This window comes from Malurus melanocephalus, unplaced genomic scaffold (genome assembly GCF_030028575.1).
Source record: "Malurus melanocephalus ecotype Western Australia unplaced genomic scaffold, MMel_1.1 scaffold_179, whole genome shotgun sequence".
Lineage (NCBI taxonomy): Eukaryota > Metazoa > Chordata > Aves > Passeriformes > Maluridae > Malurus > Malurus melanocephalus.
Window position 1 is genome coordinate 466,963 of NW_026623411.1, and position 6,000 is coordinate 472,962.

The following is a 6,000-nucleotide window of genomic DNA, read 5'->3' on the forward strand; positions in this document are numbered from 1 at the left end:
CATAACATTTAGAATGTAACCCAAACAGGCAGAGAAGGTATTTCATTCCACAGAAAGAAAATGGGCCCTTTCATYTAAATGAGCTTATTCCACTCCTGATACCAGAACTGTGTGTATTTTGGGAGGATAATGTAYCCCTATTTTTAAATCTGTGTTACATTAGCCAGAAAAAATAAACTATGGAAAGACAGAAGTGCAGAGACTGGGAAGCAGAGTTGATTAATGTGCTGCCTGATTTCRCTTCTGGGACCTGAAATTGCATCCAGTGCAGAATGAAGGAACTAGGGGGAAAAAACCCAGTCTCATCTGACATCTGTAAAGGTCACRAAGGAAATGATGGTGGGTGATCCAGAGTTGGTATGGCCACAGGTGTCTTGTCTTTTCAAAGCCATATATCAGAATATCCTCAGAATAGCAATGCTGTGGGGCATTGCAGTTCTTGAAGACCTCAAATAAATAAAAGTAAGGAAATGTCTGGCAGAAATAAGTATGAGCTCCCATAAAACCTGAGAATATTTTCATCTTAAATCCAAGCACCAGCCCTGCTCTTCTTCATTTTGTCAGCTAAAGGAAGAGCATGAGGAGAGAGGGGAGTCCACATGGTGGCCATACCTGCCCTGTGACCGAGCCAGACAATGCTGCTCGTGTCAGCTGCCCTGGCACAGTGAAGGCAGCACAGACACCACTCTGCCCTCCCAGCATTCCAGACTGTGGAAAGACACAGGAACCAGGGTGAGCAAATTGGCCTCTAATCATGGGATCACCATAGAAAGACCCCATGGCTCTAGAGCTACACATCAGGTACAAAAAAACAAAGACSGTCTTCTAAAACATTCAAGTGTCAAAACAGCAGAATGTGCACATATTCCTTATGTCTCGTAAAGACAGCCATTACATCAACTCTCCAAGTCTGATGACTCTGTGCAAGCTCCACAGAAGGAGCTTCAATTTCCACTTATTTTGGCTTCTTTGTTATGTATGGTTCTGCCCTTAATTGAAATTTTCAGTCCAAAGCAAGCCATATAAACTTTGCAGTCTATAACCGTTAGTTAAAAAAGAGGCTTTTGTAAAAGCTCTGTTTAATTTGTTGCATTTTAATGTGAGGGTTGTTGCACATAGTTGAAAACATGGAGTGCAACACTACTCTTTCCATTAACTAAGACAGAAATGGCAATTATGCAGTCTGTTGATTGAATTCYTTACTAACGAAGGGTACTTTCTGCTAATGGATAGGAAAGCAGTGCAATCCAGACAAACATGTCACCTTGACAGTGGAATGCAAGACCCATCAATTTTACTCACAACTTCTTCAGTAATGGATCTTGGAGCACAACCCATCAGCCCTGCTCCTGGAGCAAGTCTACAACCACTGAGGCAGAGGAACGACAAAAAGTGGTTTGAAATGAAAAATGCGATGAGAGTTTTCCACCCCTTTAGAAGGGAAATTGATTATGACAAATTTATCTCCAAGGTGCCTGGGCACTGCATTAGAAATACTTGGACAGAAAAAGTACAATCCTGCCCTGCAGTTGGTGGCACCTTGCCTTTCTGTGCTGCAGCAGCATGACAAAATAACCAGAGCTCTGTTTTCATCTCTGTCCCGGAATCCACTGACACTGGGGAGAGTCAGAAGGATCAGTAACTATAGCAGCATGAGAATTTTTTSTGCTTGGGGTAATGAGTTCCAGCCTGCAACCCCACACTACAGATTCATTGCTCAAGACTCTGGATGATGGTGGAGAAGAGCCAGCTTTCTCCCTGTCCCCTCCTTCTCCAGAAGGAACCAAATGAGCTCTCATTAAGTTTGGCTTCAGAATACAATTTTCTATTCCTTGATTACCAAATCCCCAAGCAGGGATTACAAGTTTTTATTTTTCKCAGAAGGACTGCACTACTGTAAATCTTTCCATTATCTAATAAACAGTTAAAATTCAATAACACCTAGGTAGACTGTCAAAATCAGCAGGCAAGAACAAATTAAGTCCTTCATGAAAGAGGCTATGCAGGATATTTCTTCCATTTCCATCTCCAATATCTTTAATACTAAATACACAAACCTATATTAAAGTTAGTATTGCTTTTAATTAGATAAAGCCTAGAAGATTCGATGTTCATCTTATGCCTTTTGCACCAATGCTTTGATTAGCACAGTCTCAGCACCTTGTCTCAAATAATTAACCTGTCCCATTTTTCAACTCAGAAGTCCAATATATGAACACAGATGCCCAAAACCTGATCCTGTGAGGTCCCCGGCATGTCCTCGCAAGTACTCATCATCCTCAGACTGCATAAAATTACTCTGATCAAAGGGTGACTGTAGCCTTTCAGGATCACGCCCTAATGAATAAAATATACAAAGGTGACTTGAGTGAAATCCTCTCCAGTGTGCTGACAAAGGTAAAATAAAATATTCCCCTTAGGACATTTTCCTGGCAGAACAACTTGACCCCTGTGTGACTGGCCTTCAGAAAGAAATGGATAATGCTCTAACTAACTAATTCATTCACTGAACTTTTGGGCAATTTTTCSCCAAATGATTGGCGTGTTCCACCACATATACAGCAGATACATCTCAAAGCACCATAAAGTTTTAGATGAGCATATAATACATTTTTAACTTCAAGCCCTTTCTATGCAAACTACACTGTTAATTGCTGTGGGTTTTATTTTGAAATGCTGCCTGTTTTCCAACCATGGATTTGGTTTTTGACAAACTTCTCCCATGCTGCACATCAAGCATTACCCCAGAAATTCAGCTTTGTCCTTGCTTGCTGATGAAATTTTACTATTATGTAGTAATTGCACTGCCCTGAACTCTCATCCCCCTGCAAATTTTATGTTTCTCCAAGGAGAATGTTTCTTCTTAAAGGGATATTATTTCATCGGTACAATGTGGCTCACYAAGCTTGCCTTTTGCCCCCTTGTTCTTAGACTTTAAAAGGAGACTCTAACAGTCTGATCCAGCACCTACTGAGAAGAAATCAAAGGCTCCTGTTGACTTCAGTGAGTGCTGGAGACAGCTCCTAAATAGGATGACTCAAAGTGCAACTCTAGCCTGGAGGCAGCTATACAGCTGATACTGTGGGGCTTTATTGTCTCATCGCTTCCAGCTCCAATCTGTGCATGAGTTTTTGGAGTATAATTATAATTTTCTTGCTGCCAACCCAATAAATATCATGCTGGATAGGAGAGTTGAATTACTGCCTGAAATTTTAACCAGCAAAAATGATCCTGTAATCAGATTTCTTATGTCACGCAGGAGTCAGGATTGTGTGCAGTTCTAATTTTCTTTAAATGAGCCACAATCGTAAAGACCACTCAACAGAAAACACATGGTCTGCGAGGCAGCATTCCAGTCAGTGGCTGAACCAACAAAGCAATGGAAGCAATTCTGGAGGCCATGTCCCTGAAAACATGGTCTCCGTGTTGTCTGTTTTGTCCCCCCACAATCTGTGCATGGGTGTATTGGCATAGGTAAACTTGTTTCAGGGATAGATTAACAGTTATAAAATGTGGGAACAGTGGGCCACTTCCTCAGCAGATTCTGAYTAAACACTCCTTGTAGAGTACTGGAATACCCAGAGGCTTTGTGAATTTGAGATCCACAATCCAGTGTTCATTTAAAACCAAAGTTTGTTAGCACACTTCTCCTGTCCATCYAACACTAACTCAGGTGTGTGTTCCTGACCAGCAGAAATGTTCCCTTCATGGCTGAGATCAGCCTTGCTGGACAGAACCATCTCTTATCTTCAAGGCAGGTCTGGTTATCAGTGCACAGCACCGTGCACCTCACTGAGAGCCCTACCAGCGGTTTCTGCCTTTGGTCATCACCAACAGGTGGAAGAGAGTTAATCGTGGCAAAGTTAAATTAACAGGAAATGCCTGACTTGTCTCATTCACATTCTTTTGACAGTAGCATATGTTCCTGCTTTACACATGAAAGCTTAATTACAGCATTTCAGGTGGCAAACCAGTTAATTATATAAAAATGGGGCCCAGAAGTCTGTGATATGACACCTCTCCATGCTTCCCTGGGAGATGTCATGAACAAAAGAAGATGTTTATTGTTAGCAACACCAGGCTGAGGGCTGCAGGAGAGCGTTGCCACTGAAGCCTGCGGTCCCTGTGCACAATCCGGCTATAATGGAGAGCAAAATGCATTCTATACAAATTGCTCTTGCTAATAACAAAAGTGAAAGGAAAGCTCTTTTTTGCCGGGAACAATACACAATCTCTTGTGCAGGCTTCATATCGCCTCACTTCAGATGTCACTGATGTAAAAATCCCCAACAGAGATTATCATTCATCTCGGCTTTTCTTTATCACTCATCACGGCTTTCCTCCTACACAGAGCAGGCCAATTTGAACTCTTTTAACTGAGTATGTGGGGAAGAGAGAAGCCAGTCTGCAGCCTTGACTATTCCCTCCTTCGACTAGAAAGARAGCCTGAGGGGACCAGCTCTGGTGTGGGCAGATGAATCTGAACATTTGTAAATGATTAGAGGAAGCAGTGTGGTACCTAAATCTAGAATAAAGGGAAGATGGAGCCCCTGCCCAGCATCATGTCACGAACTCCATGTGCTTTGTTCTTTCTTGCCAGGCTTGAAACAGCAGATGTCTCTCCTGCTCACAAAAGAAGGAGGTGAATGGAGTCTTCCTGGCAGAAAAATCTCCTTKAATGGTATTAGCTCATTTTTTTTCCTTTCAGAACCTAACACAAGTACCTGGACAATCCTTTTCCCTGGGGTCCTTCTGCTTGCCTTTCAGTTGCTGATATGCTGGATATACAGCCCAAAGGCTACCCTAAGCACAATCCCATGGAGTGTATATTTTAATCCACACCTCAGCCCTGTGGTGCTGTCTGTTGTCCCATGGATTTTCTGCTCAGTTTAGACCTTGAAATTAAATTCCCACCTTTGACCCATCCACCAACCATCACTAACTAAGCCTATGGTGAAACAATGATTGACTTAAAACCAACCCACCAACAAAGCAGCAGGCTTTGCAGGCCAAAAAAMCCCAGCAGCATAAATTTGCAGCAAACACCTGACAAAAAGGTGTCTTGTTTTGTACTTCCTCCTGTGTGTTTCTGTGCTTTGCATCAGACTTTGGCTAGTACAGCAGYTATTCATGTATTTGGAATAATCAACTTCCACAAATGTCTTGGCACTGCATGTGCATGCAGTCACCTATAAAAGCTGTTTTCCGTGTCGTATTCTGCAGCTATGAAAATTCTCTCTTAAAAATAACACATATATAAAATGTATAATGGAAGGCTTTATTTTCACCTCAGGCTCCTGATGACAAAAACCACTCCTTGAACTTCATTTTGCAGGTTTATTATATGACTCTAGGGGTTTAAAAAAATTATTTAAAAAGGTACAACTTAAGTGTTACACAGCAAAGGACTTGCTATCTGTGTTTTTTAGAGACTTTATCTCAGAAAACCCTGTGAACATAATAGGATAAATTACTTAAGCTTGCAAAAACAAGGACGTCTCAGAATGCTGACCTCCCAGTTTCACCTTTATCTCACCTAATTATATCGACATGCAGAACTGCATAATCCCCTGCTACAGTATTCCAAGATGCTTTGTAGATCATAGGTGCAGCAGCATGCTGAAAGCCTCTGGCTTTAAGGTGGATTTGCACTGTCTCAGGGAAGGCAAAGGGGGATTGTCTAGTGTCATGTTCCAAAAGGGTGAAGAGTGCTACTTTTGCACAGAGGGCTTCTGAAAGGCACAGCTGCTATCAGATAGAAAAATACCTAGTGTTGATATGTTTGCCTTTTTTTTTTTTAAGTAATGGGAAAAGCAAAACTCACAATCCTCCAAGACTGCTGCAGATGTGGTGTCAAGACAAAAAGCAATGAGATTTTATTCCTAAGCAAAGATCGCTGCATTACTGAAGGCAGAGAAACCTTTATGCCAGCAGCTCACAAAAGAAACCAGGAGATTTTCTAAAGGTAATTGAATAGTGGTAAAGGAGCACAGCAACGAA